This window comes from Sarcophilus harrisii, chromosome 1 (assembly GCF_902635505.1).
Source record: "Sarcophilus harrisii chromosome 1, mSarHar1.11, whole genome shotgun sequence".
Taxonomy (NCBI): Eukaryota; Metazoa; Chordata; class Mammalia; order Dasyuromorphia; family Dasyuridae; genus Sarcophilus; species Sarcophilus harrisii.
In genome coordinates, this window is record NC_045426.1 from 90424444 (window position 1) to 90438462 (window position 14019).

General features: G+C 37.1%; 1 protein-coding gene across 2 annotated transcripts in view; it reads left to right on the top strand.

Annotated features, from left to right (window-relative positions):
- LOC100931380 (tubulin delta chain-like) overlaps positions 1–14019 on the top strand; it is an 82127-nt gene that overhangs the window by 24835 nt on the left and 43273 nt on the right. The gene's annotated exons all lie outside the window — the stretch shown is intronic.

Here is a 14019-nt window from a genome sequence, read left to right on the forward strand (position 1 = left end):
CTAAACGTTCTGTTGTTGTAGAAGAAAATAATGACTAGAAAAGTGTGCTAATATCCTTTTCCGTAAACCCATCCTTATGGCTAAAGCCTGGCTATGTGCAGTTCAAAGACAGTCTAACTTAGGCTGTACTGTTCACTGGATGGCAGCATACTCTAATTTGCAGTCAGGGTTCCTAAGAAGGAATAAACAGCCCCTGAAATGCTGGCTTTGCAAAGCTGAGAGCAGAGTGACCATAGTAACATTCCAGTCTGTTTCTGGGGTCTTTTCCTTTGGTTGCACTTGAGTAGAATCTCATGGGGATATATATCTATGGTGGAAGGTGCTACATTGGGCTATACTCAGTTTCACCCTGGGACAGTACAGAAATTTTCCTAAGAAACTCTCTTAAGAGGAAGAGGTGGTTTTCATAGGCTCCACTGAATCACTTCTTCACAGATCATTACAACTGTCCATTCTGATGACAATTTGATGAGCATGACTGCTCCTGGAGGAAGGGCTAGTGTAATTTCATGAAGGTTATTAAATAATAGCTCACATTTTTATAGCCATTTATATAACCCATTAGGGTTTATAAAATGTGAACCTTTGTTAACTTTCAGCCCCCATGGATAGGGGCCAGGTTTAAACTCCTAACTAATCTTCATATTTATAGTACCCAGCACAGTACCATGCCCAAAGTGGGCATAGTAAATACTTGAGTAAAATTTCCAAACCCCGTGTCACCAATCCATCTTCCTCTCCCAAACAGTAAATTATTTAAAAACTGGTTGCTCGGGATTTTCTGACATTTAGCTCACTGGATTCTTTCGGTTTGATTTGAACATAAATTAGTTCCTCAGCCTTGTCAAATTGGACATGAGCCTTTGGGGATATAAGCAAAAAAAGCTTTCAAATAAAATTTGTGTCTTGTTGCTTGTGCCTCATTTAGAACTGACCCAAGGGCATATTTTGAACAATTATTGGAGAAATGGGCTTCCTAGGCTGAGACTTAAAATGCCCAGATAAAGGCTTAGCTGTTTTTTTCCCCCCTTGAAAAACTGCAAGCCTTTAGAAATTAGGTCTTAAGAAAAAAAACTGAGATTCTTAACTCTGGTAGTATTGTTGTGTTCTTCAGTGTTAATCTTAGAACATTTTTAAATTGTGCTAAGGTAAATAAAGTGTGATATGTTTCATTAATTTAACTATGCTAAAATGAATAGCATCACCCTGTTTTCCTACCTCTAGTGAGAATGGGTGGTATAACAGATGATGATGGTACTGGTGATAATGATGCTAATTTACCTCCTTTGCTACTCAGTCCCTATCTCTATCTTACACTGGCAGGTTGGGCTTCCCAAGGGAGCTTGACTGTAACTCAGGATTCTAGGGCTGATCCTAAGGGGCAATACTTCTAGTACTTTGCTTCTGAGCTCCCATTGGTACACTCCCTAGTAACAATCAGCCAACTAAGCTTAAGTTGGAGCAAAGGCACTTATTAAAATACTATACTAAGGTCAGTTGTTAAAAAATATTTAACCCAAACCTAGGACCAAACTCTCTGCCCAAAATAAGACAATATTTATAGAATAGTAAGCACAAACTTGATTTGCAGGGATAGTGAGGCACATGTGTAGAGAATATGTGTGGCAAAGGAGTACTTCACAGTTTTCTTGACTGGGAGTTCCTTTTTGGAATAGATCTTTGGGGCTAACACACTCAGCATGATTCTTGGGCCCTATGCAATTATAAGATTACTGACTCTTTGCCCTATCACCAGGGGTGATGTACCATGAAGCTGCTTTTTTCCTGGGGTACTACCACTCCACATCTATTTATTCTTGGTGCACCTTTCTACAACTAGTATAGGAGCTCCTACTGCTGTTAATTACTGTTACTTGGATGGGCACTGTGAAAGCTCACAATTGGTTGCCATTCAGCCCTGACATTGATGGTCTAAACTCACAAGGTCACATAAACGCTTGGACCTCCAAGTATCCATTCAACTAATAGTAGGAAAAGGCAAACCCAAAACAATTAAAAGCTACTATCTTCTTTTAGCTATCATGTCATTCTTTAAAATTTATTTTTTAGGGCCAGTGGATGTTGCAGTGTTGCATGTTGCATGTTGCAGTGGATAGGGCATTGGCCCTGAAGTCAAGAGGACCTGAGTTCAAATCTGGCCTCAGACACATAATTTTTACTAGCTGTGTGAACCTGGGCAAGTTACTTAACTAAGGTTGCTTCACCCCAAAAAAAATTTTAAATAAATTTTGATGTTGACTTGAGGAATATTTCCTAAGGCATTAAAAGTTTTTTGTTTTTTGTTTTTTTTTTGCCGGTATACTATATATAAATTGTTCTCCTGGTTATTCTCACATTATACTGCTTTAGTTCATACACAGCTTCCCATTTTCTCTGAAAGCATTCTATCATTTCATCAGAATTCTGTCATATTGGATGTGGCTATTTTCAATAATGAGGTGATTCAGGCCAATTCCGATAGAGATGGAGAGAGCCCTATGCATCCAGAAAGAGGACTATGGGGACTGAGTATGGATCACAATATAGCATGTTCACATTTTTTGTTGATGTTTGTTTGCCTTTTACTTCTCTTTTTTTTTTTCCTGTTTGAGGCAGTATGATTATTGTGGAAATATGTACAGTAGAATTGCACATGTTTAACATTATATTATTTGATGTCTAAGGGGGATTATGGGATTAAGGGAGAGGGAAAAAATATAACATAAGGTTTGCAAGAGTGAATGCTGAAAATTATGCATTTATTTTGAAAATAAAAAAAACTAAAAAAAAATTTTTTTTTAAAATTCCATCACATGTTACATAATTTGCTTACCCATTCCCAAATTGAGGGCTACCTCCTTATTTTCCAATTCTTTGCCACTGCAGAAAAAGCTGCTTATCAATATTTAACAAAGATTTTTTTAAAAGCAAGAGAAAAACAATTCTGAAAAAACAAAATTTTTCCACACCTGTGGACTCTTCTCCACCAGTTTCGCAAAGAAATGAAAGGACATGAAGATGTCTTAGCTAAATTTTGTATTTTATGCTTCTCATATTTTGCAACCTCTACACATAATTGATGTGTAATCAGTATGTAATTGACATGTAATCTAAATGAAATAAAATGAGGGCTAAGACAACCTATATTTTGGCATTAGCAATCATTTTCCAGTGGCTTTGGTGTGTAGACAATTCTAATCCTAGTCAGTGTCCCCTGGTCTGAGCACATTGCTTGCCTATTTCCCTTTTCTACCTTGAATCCCAGTTACTTAGCCATGGCTGTATTCTTGGACTCTGCTCTAATTTTTTGCCTTTCCTCCTCATTTACATTGGCCCTATATCTATGCTGTTTAATTCTACTAGAGGACAGAGCCAAGAAGTCTAGGTCGACTACAGATTCATGTTATCTACTTATTTGAGCTTTCAAAGCTGCATGTAATGAACCTTTCCTCTTATTTTAATCTCATGTTTCTCTCAGTTGGCCTTCCAAGCTTTTCCCTCTCTCTTCAAGCTCTCTACACATTATCAAACATGCTATTTGTATGCACTTCCAACAGTGCTGAGTGAATCGGATCAAAATGTCGTTGGGAAATGTATAGCAAAATAAATACAAGATAGAACACAATAGCTAGCATTTATGTAACACTATGTAGAGGCACTGTACTAAGAATTTTACAGTTATCTCATTTGAGTCTCATGGCGACTCTGTAAGGATAGTGCTCTTATCTCCAATTTTCAGGAAACAAACAGTAGTTACGGGATGTCCTTGAGTCCCATAGCTAGTAAGTGACCGAGGCTGGATTTAAACTTGGGCTTGCCCAACTCCAGGCTCAGCACTCCCCCAGTACATCTAGCAGAGATGGTGATCGTGGGGCTGGCTTTGTGGAAGACTATAAAAGCACATTTCGTTATGAAATCTCTTGCTTCTCCCAAGTTCAGTAGGAAGTCCTCTCCTCTATTAAGGTAATAAAGCTTAGCCTCCAAAGACAACTCCTTGCTCCAAAGCTACTTCAGATTCTAGGACACCCCCCTCCTGGGTGGATAGTGCAAGGCAGTTCACCTCTTTAAACATCCCCCAGAGAGTGAAGAGCTAGGAATTTTATAAGCTCAGGTATGTCTGATAGTTTGATCATCTTTGATACCATAGGAAGGAAGCTGCTTGTTCAGCCTTGTCTTCATGAACCCATTTGGGAGTCATTGGAAGTGATTGCACATTTGCTTCCCAAGCTTCTTTAACAGATAAAGAATGAAGCAAACAGTGAATGACTTACCTAGGGTCAAACAAGGCCGGATTAAACCCACTATCAGGATTCTTCCTGACTCCAAGCTAGCACTCTGCACCTAACAGCCTAACCAGGTAGGTACCAATGAGCAGTGTTGTAGGGGCCATGGAAGTGAGTCTAAAAGGTTTCAAGTATAGATTTCAGAAAAAGGATAAAGGACCAGATAGGATGGAGGAGTAGCTCTAGAAAAGAAAGCCAAAGATTTAGTTTGGTTTTTACTGCCCCAGAAATCACATTTGATTGTGAACCTCCGTGATCAGGAGGATCTTTTGATGAAATAATGGATTGTTAGAGGGTATGTTTTTACCTTACATATAGCAAGAAAAGAGTATTTTGCTAAAAAGCCCTATAATTCCATTTTTACTAGTACCTTTTAGCCCTACTTGTTATCTACTAAACAAAGAGAATGTAGAATCTATATCAGAAAGATTGTTAGTGTGGTTACAAAAATCATGTAGTGTTTATGACAGGTTTCATGTTACCTTCCTACTTCAACATTTTATACTAAATATTTTAGAAAGAGAATCTCACATATAGACCAAATCATAATTATTGAATAAGAAATGAAGGGCTACCCACTGAACCACTCTTGGATATACCAATGCACAATGCACTTGCAGGAGTTACTTAGAGAAATATTGGGGCTCTGGATAAAAAGGGATATCTAGAAAGTCTAGACGTCACATAGATGACTTTATGGGCTAAGGAATTCATGACAAAGTTTTCACCCAAGACAGTTTGGTTTCTCATGGTGAGGTTGAAAGGGTAACTTTGAGTGGATCCTACATCCCTAAAGCCTGAGAAGAATCCCACATGCTCTGGGATTGCTGTAGGGACACATGTTTTCTTTTGGAGTTAATGATTAAATCTGCTCTGTAACATCCCCTTGGAGGAAACAAAAGAGGGTAAAGTACTCCAGTCTGGTCCCCTTCTCCTTCTCTGACCCAGATTTGGTTTGTAAGCACCAAGTCAAGTTGATTTGGTTTATCACCTGAGGGAAGTGGGGATGACTTCTAGTAAATCCTAAATTCTGACTCCCTTCAGGGAGAGCTTTATGTGGCCTAGGAAGCTCAGTATAGATGAGGTTTCTTTCCTGGATAGGAAAACCATTGGTTTGTTTTGTTTTTCCCTATTCTTGCCTTTTTATGTTGGGAAGGCCATTTTGAGCACGGAGATAAGCACTATTGAATATTAGACAGTAATCTTTGATAACTTGTGTGATTTTTTTTATTGTAACTGCATAACTCTGTTATTTGGGATAATTGTGATTTTTGTCTATATATGTGGTATTGTACAGGGAGGTGCTGCATTGACTATTTTAAGATTCTTTTCTATATAAAACTAGACAAGCAAGTGAAGGGGCAATATGTGTGTCTCTGCAGGATCCCAGAGGACTGTTATGGATTAAAGACAAAGAACAATGTTCAAAATACACCATGGCTGATTTGTTGAGTATGACAATTATTTTTAGACTGGCTTGGCAGGAAAAGAAGACTGGTCAATAAGTTGAGTCTTTTATGAGACTGCACAGTGGCTAATTTCTACTCAAAGATTTATTTGCTGTACATTATTTAAGACAAGGAACTGTTTCTTATTTAAACTATAAAGTTGTAATTTAATTTTCCTAGTGATTATAGATCTATTTTCTTCTTGGTGGTGGTGGTGGTGAGTTTTTTAAGCCTATTTAATTTTTTGTTGACATAATTTTATTCTTAAATCACTTTCATTTCCAAATATATCACTCCCATTTCTCCTACTTAATGAACCATCCTTTGTAAAAAAAAGATTTTGAGAGGAAAAAAAAGCAGTTTAATACCAATCAACACATCAACTGTGTATGATTTATATGCAATATTGCTTACCTCTGAAAAGAGGAAATCAAGATACATTTCCCATCTACATTTTGAGCCAACCTTGGTCATCCTAATTATAGTGTTTATTTTTACTTTTTGTTCTTTCCATTTGCATTTTAATAGTCATCATATATATTACTATCCTAATTCTGCTTACTTGATTCTGCATTAACTCATATAACTATTCTAATAACAGTATTTTCCTTTCAGATCTACTTATGGCACTGTAAATATAGATCTTTCAGATTTATATGAGCTAATTCAGAGTCAAGTAAGCAAAATAATTAGAATGAATATATTGATTAGTTTCTGTTTTATCATCTATTTACAAAATTCCAACCTGAGATATCAGCATTAGCCTAATAGTAAATAACTAGGATATTTGTTGACCAGTTAATTATTTTATTATTTTACTTATTGCTGTTGATTCTGTGATGTATAAATGTTTATCTTCCCCTTTGCCCTCTGTAAAATTTCAACTGTTTTCTACCTGGCTTGTAACTAAAATCTTTAAAGGTTGCCGAAAATATTATTGGGAGCCCATTGGTTTTTGTATACTGTGGGACTGTGCTCTAGGCATATAATGCATACATACATACCCACAGGAAAAATAAATAGGTTGGGGAAATTCTGGTCCCAGAGTCTTAGGAGAACTGTAACACTTTCAGTTCAAGATTCTGTTGCAATCTCTCAGTAGTCCCATAAGTAAAAAGTTGGCAACATTTCTCTAAGAGAAGTAAGCCCTGGAGACTCTGTGGAGGGAGGGAAGTCAAAACAGCAATGAGACTGAATCATAGAGGTAAATATCTTAGTGCTTTGGGGCAATTTAATTGCAAGAAAAGCCACAGAAGTGTCCAGGAGCAGAAAGGAGTGAGCTCTGAATTTGTCTCTGGTAGAGTGCTCCCAGGGAATGAATCACAGGGCCTATATGGGAGTCTACTCTCATAAATGAAGGGGAGGCTCTACTGGAACAGGGAGGGGGGGGGGGCGCTCCTGAACCAGTGAGCTCCACATTTAAGTACTTTTCTGAGTTCTTTGCTACATAAATAATGCCAGTGCTACATTTGGGGTTTTATGATTCTGACTGCTTTCAAAAAGAATTGATGCTACTCACTGAAGTTTCCCCGGTTATATGGAGGCAAATGAACGTGAAAGAATGTTCCCCAAGTGATTCTGGCCCCTTGTTTTTAGAAGGGGTGCCTCTACCCCAAGGAGTTATAAGGAAAAGAGTTAAAGAATTTCAACTGGAATTTTCCCTTGAAATGAGAAGAAATCCTTTTGCTCATTTGAAAGGGAGTAGAATGGTAATATATGCAAAACATGCAAATAAGTAGAAGGCTGTCTTTAAAGATAGCAAGATGATATCTGTAACTACAAAGATGAGGAAACGAAGACAAAGAAATATGACTCTTTCAGGGTTCACTTTCTACTAAAAAAAAAATTAACAAAAAACAAAAAACAACCAAAATAGACATTTGATGCAGTGACAGAAGCAAAGCATAGGCTGGAAAAAAGATAAAAGAGCTGAAGCTCAAGAATGTAAGGAAAAAAGGAAATCCAGGGGGAAACTATTCTGTGAAAATGGAATGCTGGATTTATGATGAATAATAATTGAAACAACACCTGGTAACCAAGATATTGGCATAATTAAGCAGCAACAAACACTCTTTGGGGAGAGTCTACTCTCTTCTCATTGCATTCTTTCCTTTCTCAAGTATACTTGGCTTACAGATGTAGATGAGGAATTAAAGCCAGAAAAGTTTCCTTTATTTTTTCTGTGGGTGTAACATCTTGACTTCCAAGATTATATTTAAGCTTTGAAAACATGCTGTAGTCAAATTATATATATATTGCATATCTCCTATTATCAAAATCCAAAATATATTTTACTGTGTACAGTTAGGTTCTATATATAGTTTTTTTTTTTTTTTTTTTTTTTTTTTTTTTTTATTTAATAGCCTTTAATTTACAGGATATATATATACATGGGTAACTTTACAGCATTAACAATTGCCAAACCTCTTGTTCCAATTTTTCACCTCTTGACCAGTAGATGTTAAATATATTAAAATATAACTTAGATACATAATAAGTATACATGACCACAACATTATTTTGCTGTACAAAAAGAATCAGACTCTGAATTATTGTACAATTAGCTTGTGAAGGAAATCAAAGATGCAGGTGTGCATAAATATAGGGACTGGGAATTCAATGTAGTGGTTTTTAGTCATCTCCCAGAGTTCTTTTTCTGGGTATAGCTAGTTCAGTTCATTGCTGCTCCATTAGAAATGATTTGGTTGATCTCGTTGCTGAGGATGGCCTGATCCATCAGGACTGGTCATCATCTAGTATTGTTGTTGAAGTATCTATATATAGTTTTAAAGATATGTGCACATACACTTGTATATACATATGTGTGTAAATTTGGACACAAATTAGACTTTGATTTCATTAGTAAAGGGAACTCTAGAGCAGGAAATGCCCATATAGCAATTCAAGTTGGTACTTTCCTTCTTTGCAATTTGTAGTCTTAGAGTGCTGCCTAGGTACCAAAAAGCTAAGCAAATTGGCCAAGATCACATATATTGCATGTTCCAAAGGCAAGAATTTCCTTGTTCAGTTTTCTATTCAATATGCCATATTGCTTCTATGTATACTCATTTTAATGCAAGTCATTTTTCTGTTCTTTGTATCTATATTTAAACATTCCTTTGACTGCCATAGTTTATTGGAATTTTTAAAGCAAATTCTTAAAATATTTTACTATTTTATTATGTCATCCAATGCAATTTCTGCATTTTTATTTATAAATCAAAGTTGTTAAATTATACTCAAGTGAATTATTAATTACTTTTCTCTCTGTATCTTAATCTTTCATAAAATAAAATTTCAGGATCTAACAGACAAAAAGGTAGAGATGGGGCCTCTTGCATTGCCATTGAAGTATTAAAACCAGATCATGCTATAAAGTTGGTGCCTGATGTCTCAGGCCAAAAATTTTTCAAAAAGCTTCATTTCATTAGACTTTGCTGGTTTATAAAACTGGACATGAGGGGGACATACAACTTGGTCCTGATTTGGAAATGGAATGAAAGGCAATCTTTTGAACCTTTTTTAGACATTCCAGGTGATATCATTGGGATTCTTCCATCTTTTCAACCCTTAGGATCATAAGATTTCAACAAACATTACTTGGCCACTTACCTTATTGGCCTTCTCCTCTGTCTTTCTGTCTCCCTCCCTTCCTCTCTATCTCTCTCTTTCTCTGTCTGTCTGTCTATCTCTCTCTCCCTACAGATTCCCATTCTTTGCCACCTCAAAAAGAGCTTTGATTTTTTTTTAGTACATCCTTAAGAGTTTATTTTGCTTAAGATTAATCCTTCAATTTACTCTCTCTCTCATCCTCCATCCCCATACATATACTTCTTTTGCCCTTATTTCCCTCTTAAGGAAAATGTATTTCTATAGGGGTGTGTGTGTGTGTGTGTGTGTGTGTGTGTAATCTTCCCTTTTTTTTGAGAAATTCAGATAAGTGTCAGCTGTTCCTCCAAATCTCTACTCCTTCTTGATATAGACAGCTATTTGTACATCTGATTATGTGAAGTAATTTTCCTTGAGCTTCATTTCTCTCCCCCTCTCTTTTCTTCCCTTTTCTTTCCATTCTTACTATCAAGACATAGCAGAACCACTCCCAGGGCTTATCTAATTGAACTCTCTCTATGAACCCTGATGATAACAAAGTTCAGAGGTAACACATACATCATCTCTCCATATTTGGATGTAAACAGTTTACCCTTCTTTAGTCCTATATCATTAATTCATATTTACATTTTTATGTTTCTCTTCACTCCTGCTTTTGAATTTCATTGGGGTTTTTGTACCTATGATTTTTTCTTCAGGAATGCTTATACCTCTGTTTTTTTCTTCAGGAATGCTTAAAAGTCCCTTATTTAATTAAAAGACCATCTCTCTTCCCACTCCCCAAACTCTTTCCCCCACCCCACTATGGTATTATACTTATTTTTGTTAGAAACTTATTCTTGGACTATAAGTCCATATACTTTGTCTTCTGAAATATCATATTTCAAGTTCTCTGTTCCTTTATTATATATAATACAGTAGCTTCTAAATCACCTACATTCCTGACTGTAGTTTTGTGCTTGAATCTTTTCTTTCTGGCTGCTGGCTGTTTTGTTTTGTTTTGTTTTGTTTTTTGGTGGTGGTGGTGGTGGTGGGGATTGCCCAGAAACTCTGGACTTTTGCTGTGATATTCCTGAGAGTTTCATTTAGGATTTCATTCAGAAGGTGACCAGTGAATTTTATTTCTATTTTGCCTTATGGGTTTAAGAGATCTGAACAATTTTCTTTTAAGATTTCTTGAAATGTAATGTCCAGGCTCTTTTTAAAGTCATGACATTCAAATAGTCCAATGATTTTCTCCTTGATCTGTCTTCCAGATCAATTATTTTTGATACCTTACATCTTTCATGTTCTTCTCCTATCTATTCTTGCTTTTCTTCCTTCTCTTTTTACACAGCTTTAATATTTCTTGTTGCTTCATAAAGCTACTGGCTTCTATTTAGTCCATGTAGAATTTCAGAAAGTGTCTTGCTTGGGCAAGGTTGTATATCCATTGCCAAGATGCTAATTTCATTTTAAATTCTTTTTTCCATAGCTCTGATTTCTCTTCCATTCCCCCTTCAAGTGTTCTTATTCCTTTTACAAACTATTTTAAACTCTTTTTGGAAAAACAAATTTTTTTTTTTGCTAAGTGAAATGAGCAAAACCAGATCATTGTACACAGCAACAACATTATATGATGATCAATTCTGATGGACATGTCTCTCTTCAACAGTGAGATGATTCAGGCCACTTCCAATGATCTTATGATGAAGAGAGCCATATATACCCAGTGGGACCTGTATGTGGATCACAATGTAGTATTTTCACTCTTTTTGTTGTTGTTTGCTTGCATTTTATTTTTCTTTCCCATTTTTTCTCAGTTTGATTTGATTTTTCTTAGGCAGCAAGATAATTATATGAATATGTATGCATATATTGGATTTAACATATATTTCTACCATGTTTAACATATATTAGACTATTTGCCATCTGGGGAGGGGGAAGAGGGGAGATTGGAATACAAGGATTTACAAGGGTTAATGTCAAATAATTATACATGCATATGTTTTGAAAAATAAGTTTAATAAAAAAAAGTTAAAATTAAAAAAACCTTTTTTTTTCATCTCAGGAATTCTTGAGTTTATTATGTTCAAGCTATTTTTTTCCTCTGAGGCATATATTTTTGAGTCATTCTCTTCTTTTGCATTTGTGTTTTGACTGTCCCTGCCACCATAATGGTTCGTGATGGGTTCTTTTTTTGTTTGTCCATTCTTTCACTTTACTTTCTGACTTTTGACTTGGAGTTAGTGTTGAGCTCATTGACACTCCTGTAGGGAAGGTCCCTGCCAATTTTGTTGCTGTCTCCTTGGGGCCTTTGAGGATTGTCTTATTTCAGGGTCTTAAGAACAGTCTAGAGGCTTGAAAGCTTTCAGTACTCTTAAAGTGCTTCATTCAGGGCAAAGTGATTGCTACCCCCGAGATTTGAGCTCTGCAAGTTCCTGACCTGGGTGTGAGTCTGTACAAGAGGCGGCTGCTATTGGTCTCTGCCTTGGTCAGCCAGCTGGGAAGCTTTATTGGCTCAGAGGGGCAGAACTGTGGGCTTCCTTTGGGTCTGAGGTTCCTGCCTTGGGTGTTCCTCTGCAGAATGGACTGGCTGCTGGGAGTGAAACCCTGCTCTAAGTCTGGAGTCCAAACTAATGCATTACTTCCAGTGGAATACATCCAGGGTCTCCTTAACTTTGGAAAGCCACCCCTGTGCATTGTTCCCTTTCTCACTCTGCTTTGGATCTGTTACCCAGAACTGGGTCTTCATCATGGAACCTTGTTATGGGTCCAGAGGGTCCACACATGGTCTGGAACCTCCCCTTGCACTGATGCACAGTTTCTTCTTGGGCGCTGGAGTGCTTTGCTCAGGGTCCCTATTATTATCCCTTATTAACTTATCCCTATTATTCACAGATCTGTCTCCCAGCTGAACTGGGCAGATGACTCACTGTAATTTTTTCTGGATTTTTCAATCAGGATTTAATCTGATGCATTTTCTAAATCTATTCAGAGGAGTTTGTAGAGGTGGGCCTACTGCAGTGCTTTCTATTATTCTGCCTCCCAACTTCCTTTTTTTTTCTCTTAATAACAAGGATAATGCCATCATCAACTTTATATTATTACTTTTCCTCTTTCAGTTAAAAGGAATTATTAGATTGAAATTCTGAGAGAAATGAGTAAGTGAAGTTTTTTATAAAATTCCTTGATTTCAGAAAGGCCTGGAGAGACTTACATGAACTGATGCTGAGTGAAATGAGCAGAACCAGGAGAGCATTATATACTTCAACAACAATACTATATGATGATTGATTCTAATGGACATCGCCCTCTTCAACAATGAGATAAACCAAATCAGTTCCAATAGAGCAGTAATGAACTGAACCAGCTACACCCAGGGAAAGAACTCTGGGAGATGACTATGAACTACTACCTAGAATTCCCAATCCCTCTATTTTTGCCCACCTGCATTTTTCCTTCACAGGCTAATTTGTATACTATTTCAAAGTCCGATTCTTCTTGTGCAACAAAATAACTGTATGGCTATGTATACATATATTGTATTTAATATATACTTTAACATATTTAACATGTATTGGTCAACCTGCCATCTGGGGGAGGAGTTGGGAGGAAGGAGGGGAAAAATTGTAACAAAAGGTTTTGCAATTGTCAATGCTGAAAAATTACCCATGCATATATCTTGTAAATAAAAAGCTATTAAAAAAAAAAAAAAAAGAAGTGGGGAAAGGAGCTTCTCATGTTGTTTCTTAGAGGTCCAGTTTAGTCATTATGACTTTATGTCTTCAGTTTTCACTGTTTGTTGTAATTCTTTCCATTTATAAATAAATGTTTATATTTTTCCTGAAAAAAAAAAAAAGAATAAAGTTCCTTGACTCTCTAGCAGTGTTGTAGTAGAAAGAATTAAGCATTTAGACAAAGATCAAAGTCCTGGCTATATAATTGATTAGACATGTGACAATATACAGTTATCCTTTTCACATTGCAGGGGTTAGGGGAGTAATGCCCCCATAATCTAGAAAATCTGTCTAAAATTTTTTGGACCTTCTGTCATACCAGAGGAGAAGTCTGATTTTTTTCTTTTTCTTTTATGGGGGAAAATTTGGATTAAGTATTTGGTCACAGACTCTGTGTTGTCTGCTGGTTGTGTCACCCTCAGCAGCTTCCACAAAACTCCCCCCACAATTTCTATTTATTATACCATTATGCCATTATGCCTCCCTCCCTCCTTCCCTTCCTTCCCTCCTTCCTTCCCTTCCCTCCCTCCCTCCTTCCTTCCCTCCCTCCCTCCTTCCTTCCCTCCTTCTCTCCCTCCTTCCTTCCCTCCCTCCCTCCCTCCCTCCCTCCTTTCTTCCCTCCCTCCCTCCTTCCTTCCCTCCCTCCCTCCCTCCCTCCCTCCTTTCTTCCTTCCCTCCCTCCCTCCTTCCCTCCCTCCCTCATTCCCTCCCTCCCTCCTTCCTTCCTTCCTTCCCCCCGAGGCAATTGGGGCTAAGTGACTTGCCCACGGTCACACAGCTAGGAAATGTTAAGTATCTGAGATCAAATTTGAACTCATGTCCGCCTGACTTCAGAGCTGGTGCTCTATCCACTGCACCACCTAACTGACCCTAAAGCTTTTTATTTTCAAAACACATACATGGATAATTTTTCAACATTGACCTTTCATAGCCTTGTCTTTCAGATTTTCCCCTTCTTCC